The sequence below is a fragment of the Ambystoma mexicanum genome, chromosome 8, assembly GCF_040938575.1.
Source record: "Ambystoma mexicanum isolate Mex_15411 chromosome 8, UKY_AmexF1_1, whole genome shotgun sequence".
Taxonomy (NCBI): domain Eukaryota; kingdom Metazoa; phylum Chordata; class Amphibia; order Caudata; family Ambystomatidae; genus Ambystoma; species Ambystoma mexicanum.
Window position 1 is genome coordinate 964,570,750 of NC_090929.1, and position 15,055 is coordinate 964,585,804.

Consider the following 15,055-nt stretch of genomic DNA (forward strand, 5'->3'; position numbering starts at 1 on the left):
AGTGAAATGTTTTGGAACTGACTGAGTAAATAAAAGTATATTCTTTTTCCAAGAAACCTTGAGTAAGTGTATATTTGAATCACTGTATTTGTTGGTCCTTTGTGTAACTTGTTGTACTGCTCACTTAAACTCATGAGATAAGTCTGGCTGCTCAGCCATCGCTACCACTTTATTGTTTAGTGCAGGCTTGTACCAAAGGTGAAATTGTACTGACACTTGTAGTCTTAATTAAATGTAGTGTTCCGAAAGGGTACTGCATGTGATTCTGCCTAACACATGTTATGGCATTAAAGCATGTAGGGAAGCCCTTCAGCGGGCCGTAGTTTTATATTCTAAGTTGATGGGAGAGCTCAGCGCGTTAATGTGCCTGCTTCTGAGATTTAAGCAGAGCTTGCAGGTCCAAAGTGGGACCACTTTTTAGAGCATGGATCAAAGGCCTTCTCGTGGCTCTTAAGAAAGGATAGGCTTCATGTGACAGAGGAGAGGCATTGCCCATTGGAGGGGAAACTTTGAGAGCACGTTACTAGTAATGTATAGAAATAAGAACTTGAAATGTTTTGTTCCTCATGAGTTATGCAAGTACTTTGAAGACACACAAGACGATGATCAGGTAGCAGTATTTGCCAATGCACTAATGAAACCCATTTTAAACTTAGCTCTAGATTCTGAAGGAGATGAATCTCGGAGATGTCTGGCTGTTTTTTGCAGGAATAATGAAGTCCATGAAACAACTGCAAACAGTACAACACAACACATCCTTCTGAGAGGTGACTCTGAAGGTAACTTGTTGCATCAGAAGAAAATGGTAAAGGTAAGTGCCAATATCATTGAAGACTGTATGCCATCGACCATAAGAACACAGGTTTTTTGGTGAAATATTCTCCCTCTCCCCTTCTATCGTGGCTTGCCCCTATCCCTGCACCGGCCCATCTGCCCCTCTCGTCGAGAATGTGATTTCACTCTCTAGTCATTTTTAAATAGAAGGGCGGATCCACATAAAGAGGGGAATAGTGTTCATACACTTCCCATGGTAACATGGGCCTTTATATGCTGATAGTAAGGCTACATATTATTATCCATTCTTGTATGAAATGTATGTCACATTACAGTGATATCATAACCATATTTTTTATTAGCGCACTGAGGGACGGAGCTACGTAACAGCACTTCCTTTGATATTTTGGGACAGGGTCAAATTACATCACTTACTGTGATGCCACTTGGGGGTTGGGTCAAATGACATCACTTCCGGTGATGTCACGTGGGGGTGTGGGGTCACATGACATCACATCCTGTTATGTCATCAGGATGTCAAAGGTTGTGTGATGTCACTTCTGCTACCCCGGCCATTTTGATGCATTGCGGTCCCTGCTAGTTTTTCTATTATTGTTAGGAATTTCATTCAAGTATAAGAAGGTATCCCAATAACACTTTTATAAGCTTAGGTACATTAAAAATAAGTAATGTCTTCCAGTTTAGCACAATTTATTTTGTGCAGTAGTATTCTCGATTTCCAATTCAAATGTTGTTGTTGGTTCATCAGTATTATTATTATTATTATTATTATTATTATTATTATTATGATGTTGAGGTTAATTTAATTGCAATAAACACTTCGGACATTACTTTCTGTGTATTTGTCTTTGCAGTTGTGTGTTACTGGTGTACATATTTTAAGGGAATGGTATGCGTGCAATTGGAAGATATTATGAGTCGTTTTAGGAAACATACATGAAATAGTTTTTTCTTTTTGAAGTTCATTCTGGAAATTATATTTGTTTTGAAGACTAGAGAAGGCAAGCCATCTGTTAAAACGAGTGTTACTTATATTTATAGTTCATGCAAGAAATTACGAGTGTCCAAAATAGATAACTTCAAGTTTGCATGATGAAGGGGTTGAAACTAACAGATGCTTTCAAAAACACATACCGTATGGATCAAGTCCCAGATGCTTTGACAGCAACATGTCACTCTTTTAGAGTTGTTAAATATTGTAATTTTAATATTATTCTATCACTGGGCATCATAATACTTCAAAATAATTCACCATCCGATTTTATTTCCGAAAAATCGATCGACGTCATTACAAATAGTAATACATTGTAAAATAGCGACACACAAATAGTTTCAAAACCTCGTAAAAGCACATCATGCAGTGCAGGCTGCAGAAATCATATGTTGATTTGTACAACACACCGCTACCACCCAGGGCTAGCCTCCAGGCGCTCAAATAGGAAACCAATTGCCTGTTAGGTCTTTAATCAGGGTAAAGGCCCTTAGTTATAAATACAGACAATAAACACTACAAAACTCACAATATCAGGGTTTTCATCAGTTAGTTTTTTGAAAAGCCCATGCTACTGCAGGATCCTACATAATTTGGAGGCAGAGCAGAGCCGGTCAGTACTGAGTGAGGCGTTAGGATTTTAATAATGCTAACACTCTTGTCCGTTGGAGAGATGCAAATGTTTCTTCCCTTTCTGAGAAAAAAGGCCACACTTTAACAAGCTCATTTGTTTCAACCCATTTGGCCAAGTCATCTTCAATAGACAAAAGTCAATTCTATAGCACATTAACCATTTCTCTGCTACTACCATAGGGATCCAGAGTGGATTGTTCTCTCTTAAAATACCCTATATATAGAGAGAGTTATCTCAGGATGTCTCCTTTGGGAAGTGAACTTGTCCACAGGCCTCCTTATCCTAACACTTAGTTAGAATTGTGCACAAGGAATGGAAACATTAAGCATAATTTATAAAAATAGCACTGAGTCTGTGATTACTGTGCGCGAGAAAGAACATTGCACAGTCGAAAAGAATAGTGTGGTGAGCCGCTCCATGACTGAAAAGTGCACAGAAACCTGCAGTGCAAAGAATAACGAGTTGCACCCAGAACTCCCACAACACGCCCGGAAGGCAAGCACAAATTAGTGCTCCGGACACATGTAAAAAAGTAATCAAGGATTGACAAGTAGAAGTAATCACCATGACATCCACTCCAACCCAGCTAAGTATAAGTCCTCATCTCAGTACCCCAATGGAATTGCACCCCAACCCCCTATTTCAAAGTAGCAGCCACCTATCCTGGCAAAACAGCGCCTAGTTACCCTAACTCAAAGCAGCTACTGCAAAACCTGCAGAATGTGCGCCTGGACCCCCTAACTCAAAGCAGCACACGCAAAGCCTGGAGAAAATACACCTATTCCCCTTGCTCAAAGCAGCACCTGCATACCTTGGCAAAACTGTGCCTCATCACCCTAACTCAAAGCAGCACCTGCAAACCCTGGAGAAACTGCGGCTGGTCCCACTAACTCAAAGCAGCAACTGCGTAGCCTGACAAAACTGCGTCTCATCTCCCTAACTCAAAGCAGCATCCATGAATGCTGAAGAGACTGTGCCTTGTCCCCTGACCAAGTCAGCACCCCTAGTTTGCCTTCCTCCCAGTACTCCACTGCCCTGATCCGCAACCCAATACAGTACCTGCTACTCTGCCCTCCTGCCAGTATTTCATAGCCCCAACCCCAACACAATGCAGCACCCGCTAATGCGCCCTACTCCCAGTACCACACTACCCCAACCCTCCAACCCAAGGCAGCACCCACTTGTCTGTCTTCCTCCCAGTACGCCACTGACCACTGCCCCAATGCCCCAACCAAAAAACACACAATAGTAGACCATCCTCCCAGTACCCCACTGACCACTGTCCCAATCCCCAACCCCCAACCCAAGGCAACACCTGCTGGTCTGCCTTCCTACAAATACCCCACAACCCCAAACACCCAACCCAAGGCAGCACCCGCTAGTCTGCCCTACTGCCAGCACCCCAGTATCCCAGCCCAATGCAGCACTCGCTAGTCTCTCTTCCTCCCAGTAGCCCAATGACCACTGCCCCAACCCAAGGCAGCACCTTCAAGTCCGCTCTCCTCCCCGTACCCCACTGACCACTGCCCCAAGTCCCATCCCAAGGCTGCACTTGCTAGTCCACACTCCTCTGAGAACACCATTGCCCTCAACCTAAGGCAGCACCACCTAGTCCATTGACCTCCATGTACCCCAATTACCACTGCACCAACCCCCAACCAAAGGCAGCACCTGCTAGCCTGCCCTCCTCCCAGAACCCCACTGCCCCAATATCCAATCCAAGGAGGCACCTGCTAGTCCGCCCTCCTCCCAGTTACCCACTGACCACTGCCCCAACCAAAGGCAGCACCCACTAGTTCCCCCTCCTCCCAGTACCCCACTTTCCACAGTACCCCACTTCCCCATTTCACCAAGTCAAGGCAGTACCCACTAGTTCACCCTCCTCCCAGTACCCCACTGACCACTGCCCCAACCCAAGGCAGCACCTGCTAGTCCACCCTCATCCCAGTAGACCACTGACCACAGCTACAACCCAAATCAGCATCTGCCAGTCTGCCCTCCTACCAGTACCACACTGCCCCAACCCCCAACACATGGCAACACCACTAGTCTGCCCTCCTCCCAGAACCCCACTGTCCCAACAGGCCAACCCAAGGCAGCACCAGCCAGTCTGCCCTTTTCCCAGTACCCCACTGACCCTGCTCCAACAACCCAACTGAAGGCAGCATCTGCTAGTCCACCCTCCTACCAGTACCCCACTTCCTCAACCCCCCACCCAAGGCAGAACCCATTAGTCGGCCCTCATCCCAGTACCCCACTGACCACTGCCCCAACTCAAGGCAGCACCTGCTACTCTGCCCTCCTCCCAGTACCCCACTTCCCCAACCTCCAACCTCCAACCCAAGGAAGAACCTGTTAGTCTGCCCTCATCCCCAACCCAGAGCAGCATATGCTAGTCCACCCTCCACCCAGTACTCCACTGACTACAGCCACAACCCAATGCAGCATCTGCAGGTCTACCATCCTCCCAGTACCCCATGGCCCCAACCCCTCAACACAAGGCAGCAATTGCTAGTCTGCCCTGCTCCCACTACCCCACTGTCCCAACCCCCCATCCAAGGCAGTGCCCACCAGTCCTCCCTCCTCCCAGTACCCTACTGACCACTGCGCCAACCCCCAACCCAAGGCAGCACCCGCTAGCCTGACCTCCTCTCAGTACCCCACTGACCATTGCCCCAGGCAAGGTGGCACCCACAAGTCTGCTCTCCTTCTGGTACCCCATGGTCTACCGACCCAATCCCAACCCAAGGCAGCACCTGCTAGTATGCCCTCTTCTTAGTACCCCACATCCCCATCCTCCCAACCCAAGGCAGCACCCATTAATTTACCCACCTCCCAGTACCCAACTGACCACTGCCCTATCCCCCATCCCAAGGCAGCACCAGCGAGTCTGCCCTCCTTCCATTACCCCACTGCCCCAACTCAAAGCAGAACTTCCTAGTCTGCCCTTCTCCCAGTATCCCACTATCCCTACCCCCAACCCAATGCAGCATCTGCAGGTCCACCATCCTCCCAGTACCCATGGCCCCAACCCCTCAACACAAGGCAGCAATTGCTAGTCTGCCCTGCTCCCACTACCCCAAAGTTCGAACCCCCCATCCAAGGCAGTGCCCACTAGTCCTCCCTCCTCCAAATACCCTACTGACCACTGCCCCAATCCCCAACCCAAGGCAGCACCCGCTAGCCTGACCTCCTCTCAGTACCCCACTGACCATTGCCCCAGCCAAGGTGTTACCCACTAGTCTGCTCTCCTTCTGGTACCCCATGGTCTACCGGCCCAATCCCAACCCAAGGCAGCACCTGCTTGTATGCCCTCTTCTTAGTACCCCACATCCCCATCCTCCCAACCCAAGGCAGCACCCATTAGTTTACCCTCCTCCCAGTACCCAACTGACCACTGCCCTATCCCCCAACCCAAGGCAGCACCAGCGAGTCTGCCCTCCTTCCATTACCCCACTGCCCCAACCCAAAGCAGCACTTCCTAGTCTGCCCTTCTCCCAGTATCCAACTACCCCTATCCCCAACCCAAGGCGGCACCTGCTAGTCCACCCTCCTCCCATTACCCCATTGACCACCAGTGATGAGTGCAGCCCACTGATCCACAGTGACACCACATGCTGGTGCAAAATAGCCATCCACAATGCAAAATTGCCATTCCGGTCAATGAAGTGTGGGCACATCCACATTGAAAAGAAAGTGCCAAAAGAATACCTAAACATCAGTGGACGAGAAAGTACCTCAACATACAATCCACTGCACCTCCAGTAGCGAACAGCCAGAGGTGAATGAGCTGCCACCAGATACAACAAACATCTAAACTGTGCGGAACATGTGGTAAAACACATGAAGAAGTGAGTACCCATCCCCAATGAGAGACCCCAAACACCATCATGAAACATCTCGCCCATCTCCAAAATCATCCCTGCATTGCCACCATTTGACATACACCAAAACAGTCACTCAACCCTCACTGACACACCAACACCAAACATGCAGCCACTGTTCATGGAATGGCATCAGACAACCAGCCCATGCCACTTCAATCCGGACTGATGGTCCCACCCCTACATTTGAAACACATGTCCACATGTCCAGGTCGATGACAGGAATGGCATCATGTCAAGCACTAACAACACACAACATCACTGAACTCCCATTAGCATAAGCACCAATGGAATACAAAGTCAACCACAGCATACATGTGTCACACACCCATCCACACCATGTACACAATCAAACACCATTTATGTACTTCCAAGCACAGAATTAGGCAAGGCAGAGATGGGCATGACAAAGCTGTCTAAAATGTCATTCCCAGAGCTTGTCATCTCCCCATATCTACAATAGACCACCGATGTTCATATAGCATGAATACAACATTCATCACACACACTGAGCATGCACACATGTCCCCCAGAAAACATATCCATAACAACATGGTACACAGAGTGAGGTCCTAACCCAAATGACAGCCACAGGACATTTTCACATGGAGAACACAGCCAAATGTAATGTGCAAATGAACAAAGAGGGTTTGGCGTGCTGATATATATATATATAAATATATATATATATATATGTTCAGTGAAAAAACTTTTTTAAAGGGACGTTATGGTTAGGTTGCACTACTAAAACCTATGAAATTCAGTGATGCATGGTTGTGGCGTGAGTTATGGTTTCTTAGCTTACCATAACTGGCAAATTTCTGGGGTTTTTCAGTTATACTTAAAACCATAAAGTCCCTTTCACAAAGTTTTTTCACAGAATTTCATAGGTTTTTAGTAGCGCAACAAAACCATAACATCCTCTTAACAAAGATTTTTTTCACTGAATATAGATATCATGAATTTGACAGGTTTCTAGTAGGTTTCCCTTAATTTATATACATGTACCATACAACATATTGAACCCCCTGTCCGACGCTAGTGGTTCTGATGTCCGTGGACCGTGGGAATGTCCGCGGATGGACACGGCCAAAATCAACATTATGCAAAACTCAGGGGGTATCTTACATTGTTGTATCATGTAATAAACACACTAAACATGGTCAAACACCAGCATGTAAATACATTACATTCAAAAAGAAATAAAAAGTGCAAACTGCACATATGTAACACATCAACAGTCCAATTGCATAGTTTATAAACATAATGGGACATACCAAAACACATTTCCTATACCTCCAACTCAATTATCTCACTAACGCTTTATTCAGAAACTACACAACAAATATCAACAGCACACCTACATAGCAGTAACAGGGAAACGAAAAACAAACTGGTAAGTACACTATATTAATTCCTATATTCATACACTTTCTGTAGAACAATACACTAAAAAATAATTTCTCTTTTTTTTTACACATAAATGTCTAGTACTTTGGAATGGCTAGAAGAACATTTTCCTCAGGACGAAATGAGTGAAAACAGTGATGGTAATGGTAGACACTGCACCTTTCTAAATAATCCAATTAATAAACTTTATTTTATGTGTACCTAACACATTTTATTTAACAGAACATACATAAAATAAGAATAATACTAAAACAGACACTTTGGAAAATCATCTGCATTGTTTAGAGCAAAAAATGGATCAATAAATGACCAATTTCATTATTTTGAAAAACTTGTAGAAAACCATATCATGGAAAAAAAAATTTAATTTCATGTCCCACATGTACCTGTACCCCTTCTCAATGTCGCAGCCAACCATCCCCAAAAAATCCCCATCATCAAAAAAGTTATGATGAGACTTCAATCCGCTCCTCCCCTACCAGCCAACATGTAGAAACCCCTAATTCCCCTGTATTTGTATCATTTTCTGCTTCCACCTCTCTTTCATAATTTCTATATTTTTATACAATAAAATATTATGTGTGCTGTTACTATATTCTTCTGTGTTTTTTTTTAAAGGCTGTTAGGGTGTCCGCGGACAGCGCAGGTGTCCGGGATGTCCACAATTAACAAAAATGGGGTGTCCTAAGGACACTATTCCTGTCTGCACTGTTCGCAATCAAATGGAAGTGTCAGCAGGATACAAAATCTGTCTGCATGTCAGCTATTATTCAAAATAAGGTGTCCTAAGAACATCCCCCCAATTGCATTGTCCGCAATCAGAGTGAATATGTCCGTAGAGCACATAGCCTGTCCGCCTGTCTGCAAAGTTTTAACGCACATTTAATTAGTTCGGGGACCTGAACATTGTCCGTAGAACACCCGTACGCATGCGTATCACACCCTCGTGTCCTATGAACATCGCGCCTGTCCGTAACTGTCTGCCACATGTGTGTCACACTTTTAATTAGTTCGGGGACACAAACACTGTCTGTAGAACACCCACACACACGCGTACAACTGACCCTGTGCATTTGGTGTCCTAAGGACACCCATCCCATTCGCGAATGTGTCCGCGACGTCATCAAGTGACCGCACCCATGCTAAGCATGGGTCCTTGTTCGCGAACACAGTCTGGGCCCCCGGACACACAAAGTACTTTTTTAGGCAATCCAAGGTATTTTCCTGTGAAACCCTTTTTTGGAACTTTTTGAGTCCTTTTTGGTGTTTGAAGTGTTTGCGGACAGCGCGGCTGGCACCCCTATAAAGAGCCACACCCCAGAGGTCCTCCTTAGTCTGCCTCTTTGGCTTATATTGGGATTCAAAGTGATTGCTGCCTATTGGTGCAGATTCCTATTGTTCCTGGTTTGTGGTTGCTGACTTCCATAATCTTCCTGATGGCATCCCAAGCTTCTCCTTCTATTACTGCCTCAGCTTCAGCAAAACCCCGACCCCCTCGCCCAACATCACCTTCCCAATGGCCTGGAGATGGGAACAGTGGTGAGGATGCAGAGGCGGATGAAGAGGATGACGAGGATGAGGTAGTGGAATTCTCTACTACAAGCAGCCACTGTGAATCCTGGGTGTGGAGGTTGTTGGCCACTCTTGAAGGAGTACCGAAAGCTTGTGCAAACAAGGTGCGTTGCACTGAGTGCCAGTTGGTGCTCAGTCATGGCAAACCAGGTTTGTGCAGTTACGGTACTACCTCCATGAAGCAGCACCTAAGGTCGTTCCGCGCTGGTGCTATTCGTAGGGTTGTCTCCTGCGATAAACGTAGTAGGTTGAGTTCCTCTGCAGCATCCTCTGTTTCTGCTCCTGCCACCACAAGAGTCACTCCCGTGGGGTAGCACATCCCCTCAGCTGTCTCGCAGGCCATACACGACACAGTAGACCCTTACCTTTCGAGGGTCACAGTATTGTGTATGTACTGCAATGCAGTACTCTGCCGGGGGGAGACCCTTTGAAGTGCTTTGGACCGGGTGCATGAGAAGGACTGCTCACTACCTGATTAAGGCCCACCCTACTCCCTCTCTCCACCTGCCCTTTCTTATCCCTGTGGTTGGTGCCTTTCCTTATCCTCCCTTCTGTGCCTTTCCTTGTGTGTCTTGTTAAAAAAAAAACTAAAGAAATACAAAACAACGAAAAACTAAAAAAAGGCTCTTTTCAGAGCCGCCTTTCAGAGTGTAAAAATAGGAGTGCCAATGAAATGCTGCAGGGCCATGTGCATTTTTAGAAGTCTGCGGACAGTTGGCAGGCATTTAAAATGTTTGGGGTGCTGCCCTATCAAATCCATTGCACTCTTCTCCTGAAGGAAGTGATGGCTCTGAAAAGAGCCTTTTTGTGGTGTTTTTTTTGTGTTTCCAAAACTTCAAGTGGTCAACACCTACTGGAAAAAGGATTGCTATAATTCAAAAAAGCATTGCAATGCAAAAATCTGATTCCCAGCATAAGTAAGATGTACTTTATCTCTGTGAGAAATGTGTGTACTACAAAACATAATATGTTCATTGTGAAACATTTCTCAAAAAAGGTACAAACAGTCTTGTTGACATTGCGCCTCGCTTTCTCCATTTGTGGACCAAATGAAGAAGAACACAGCCACATTTGTCTCAATACGATAAAAAATTACTCAGAAGTTTGGAAACATGTCCATGACTTTCCCAAGTCCTTCTTTCATTGCAAATTACAAAGAGATTCCAGAGACATGTCCTAAACTATTCCCTACACAATGAATAATAATAATGTCTGGATGACACTGTGTCACCAAAGTAGCACAAAGAGGAACCAAATCCAGCCACTTCATTCCACACACTCCATGCCAGTGCACATCCACATGAGGGAATTCAAGATGTGCAGCCACTCCACAGCGATCTGCATGCACCTCCAGCCAATTTATCCATGAGTCACCCAAAATCCAGACAATCTGCCTTCTGAAAGACACAGCCATAGCTATCTGCTCGCCTCTCAGCAACAGACTTTCTGCCAAAGTCTCTCCTTACACATCACACCCAATAAACCTTATTGACCAATCCCTTGCACTGCAGAGTCTCATTTGCATGCCTCTCAGCCTCAAAATCCCTGTATGTAATACGTGCTGTCTGCGGACAACTGCAGTGTCCGCGGACAAAACGTAAAATCTGAGAGTGGGGAATGAAAATTTAAATAGTGTGCCCCACTTCCCCTTTGAGGTTGGCTCTTAAAAGAGCCTTATTCTTTTGTTTTCTTTTGAATGTTCTTATAAAAAACAGCTTTCATTTTGTTATTTATTTTTTTTCACGTATTTTCTTCCTGATGTCTTCACATTATCCCCTGTAAAGCATTCCTTATATTTTGAAATAACACGGAATTTCCCAATATGGATAAAGACATGCCATCTGATTTAAAATAATCACCAATAACAAAATCAATATTGTCATTGTTACAAGACAACATTCCACTTCTCAACAAAAAAAACAGACATCCCTCTGTTCACCAAATACCTTCCACCATTCTGCTGATGACAAAAAACATTAGAATTGTCCCAAAGTGCCCTAGGCAGTATTTCAGAAAAAAAAAAATCACTTTGCCATTTGGAACAACCTCTATCACTGCCTGAAACAAGTTTTCAAGTGTACTCAACAAAGTAGGAGCACTGATGTATCCGAAATGGACACCACCCCAATGCAGTACCACTACATCTGGACTCTTCCACATGCAGAAGGTTTTACAAGCTCCAACCACTGCCTGCATATTGAAACCAGGCACAGTTGACCAGTAAACCTCCACACCTTCAAAACCAAAACTGGCAGCCTCATGTTTAAACATAGCATACCTCTCTAAACCATCTACAAATAAATCTCCAACAACCAACTTCCTCACTTTCTTCACATCTGCCATCTTCACTACCCACACACCCTCTCTTCCTGCAAAGAACAACTTCGACACCTGATTGGCTAATCGCTACAGTCCCCTTTCCATGCTGGATTTTCTGAGAAACCCCGGATGTGTTGCGCCCTGTCCGCGAACAGCTGCGGTGTCTGCAGCGAGTGTAACACTGGGGCAGCCCTTCTACCCTTTCCACTTCCCCCTCTCACCCTTCCATCATTGGCTACTGTTAAGCAGTCACACAACCATTCAAAAATCACATCCAATAACTCTACATCTATTCCATCATCACAGATCACCACTTTAGATTTACTGTTGATCATTCTGAGTACAATTCTACTGTGATTGCAAAGCACCTACAGCAACAACTACTATACAACTCTCCAAGATTTCTGCTTGCAGATTCATGCACATCCACATGCATGAATACAAACTACAGGTATTCATATTCTGTGCACAGTACATTTACATCTCTAGTATACATGCATATACACAGGGTAACTACCACTTACCCTGCATAACATTGTAAAAAAAGATATTATCATTTCTCCCATCTGCTATGATCAAGTGTCACTTGCAAAGCTGTATACTCTCCAAATGTACCCATATTACTATTTGTAATGTGCAAACTGTTATTCTCTTCATTCATTCTGTCATTTGTGTAACCACTACCACCTAAATATCCACATTTCAAGCATAATAGCATTGCATGCATTATAGTGCATATGATGTACAACAATTTCCTTTCTATACATGCTTCTCATTTTACATAGAATCTATAATTTGAACTTCCTTTAGAAATGATTACAATAGTAATCAGACACAACACACACACACCTGTCTAAAAAAGTGTAATTTCATGTTAAAAGATGGGAGAAATAACAATATGATTGTAAATGGCAACAGCCATATTCAAATGCATGCAAATAATGGTTTCCTGTTCTGTGTTGTGATATGGGTAAATGAAAACTTGTAAAACACACACCAATAAAGTGACACTTGATCATAGCAGATGAAAGAAATGCCAGCACAACATGTTTACCACTTAGTCATGGTAAGTAGAACATACCCTGCATTGTAAATACATACTTTGCATGCTTTTCACCAGAGGTCCTCCCATTTACCCTCTAAAAGTAGCAAGAAAAGCATACAGCTATTTCTCCTATCTACTAACATCAAATAGCACTGCCTTAAAAAGCCAAATGTGCTCTGTGTGATTACTATTGTAATCATTTCTAAGGCAAGTTCAACTGACAGATTCTAAGTAAAATATACAGAATGCACATAGACAAAGGAAACTGCATCTACATGCTATGCACAATTATCAGAAAGTACTATTACTGAAAAAATAAATAAATACATGTCTACATTAACAACAGTGCTATTAACACACATATTTACTAACTTCTTTCAGAATTGCAGCGAAGACCACTCTCCTGAAAACCAGCAGCGTCTGAAGTGTGAAACAGGACTCAGAAGAAACCTACTCTTTGCATCCAAAAAAGTAAGTGCAATACTGCCATAATGTTCTAACGATTACTCAAACACTGTAGAATTCTAGTATTGTAGAAGAAACAAGTGTATCAATCCTGCAGCATTAGATTCAGTATTACTGATTGCCCCTCAGCAGGTGCACACTTTGCATTGTCATGTGAACACCAGTATAGTAACAAACAAATACGAGAATAGCCTTCCCAACCTGAAGTAACAGCCCATTGCACAATCACAAACCTCTACACACATGCCTACCTTCATACTCAGACACTCATGCACAATGCACACATACATAGTACAACGTCCCAACCCACACTTTCTTTTTTACAGCTTCCAGTGAAGAAACTTTGCCTCCTCTTTCAAAATGTAAAACTAAATAGAACGTTATTTAAAAGACTGCAGCTGCAACTAGTGCTAACACTGCACCTATAAATCTCGATGTAGCCACAAGTAAGCATACCAAAAGAATTATTTTACAAAAAATGTTCCGCTATAGAGTCCTTCAGAACCTTATACAAACAAGAGAGAAATCATGCACAACCCTTAAAACCTACCGTAGAAAATTAATCCTAGAAGTTCTCATAGTCAGTGCAATCATTCTAAAAAGGAAATTATTTATTTTAGTTTTAAACAGAATGAAACGACTAACAAAGCTAACTAATTAACTACAAAAAAGCCTTCTCAATAAACATAATATCAACAAAGATAGCTTTGAAAAAGCAAAGAAACCCAATTGCCATACATAGCATTGGACAAGGGTGTGAAAAACTTAATAATACCATTATGGAACAAGAAACGTTGCTCACAAAAATATCCCCAGAAAACTTACTATCAACTCTCCATTCCACTTAAGGAATGCGTCCAGTCTACAAAAGGCTGTGCAAATCAGTGTGTAACGTAAGCAAAAAAATCTTTCACATCTTTATGCCATTTCCTCAATCAGTATGTGAAAGGCAAAGACAAATTGAAAACAAAACTATTACAAACTATGGACTCCTGTCCAGTGCTAAAATACACAGGACTACAAGGATATTCATCAGCCTGCATTTCTGGACCTATTTGCAAAAACACCTTCCACCATATCAAAATGATAGCAACGCACCATTCAACCATAAGAAATCTGGTTCATAAACTGTACTATGCCAAAAGTCCAGCTTTAGCACTAGCCAATTTAAATAACAATCTTCTACATGGTAGAGCCAAAGAATTACTCAAAGAAATAGAGCATATCCAGAGAAAATATTTTGGAAGTGAAAGCCACTTACAAAATCCAATAGCTTTAGAAGAGACTAGCAACAACTTTACAGATGGCAACCTTCTACTATACACATACAAAAAAGAAATACTAAAGTTTAAAAGCACATCTGCTGAAGTACCAAACCATGTGTTTGTGTTGCCGCAGGAATTCTTATAAGAATAGCACAAAAACTGTAGACATAATGAACGAAATAGAAGACAATGAAGATTACAAGTGATTCCAATTAGCTCTCTATCTTATAGCAGAAAACAAACATGAAATTACTAACCCCTTAATACTTTGCAGTTACTGCACTGCAAAACTTGACAACAACCAAATACCTTCACATGCTATCACAAATAACTTGGAATTATTCCCACTACCAAAACCACTGCAACAACGTAACTTGTATGAAAACATCATAATTCAAACAGTGCACCCATTTCAAGCAATAATATGCCTTCAACGAAAAACAGCAAAACTACCACCCTCTGAATTACTGAAATGCATTTGTGGCAAAGTAATTTATTTGCCATTAGATCTCAAAGAAAATGTACACACTCTGGCAGTGCAACGTCCAATAGATCAATCTTTGATTATCTTAGTAAATGGCGTACCTACAAAAGACAAACAAATTTGGTACCGACTTGTGGAAACCACCAAATTAATTTAAGACTCATCAGGAACTGGTCAATTTCAACTTCTAG

The 15,055-nt window shown here is 43.2% G+C and overlaps 1 protein-coding gene across 1 annotated transcript in view; it reads right to left on the minus strand.

Annotated features, from left to right (window-relative positions):
* The window catches only part of LOC138472609 (uncharacterized), a 336,202-nt gene that overhangs the window by 315,194 nt on the left and 5,953 nt on the right, over positions 1-15,055 (minus strand). The gene's annotated exons all lie outside the window — the stretch shown is intronic.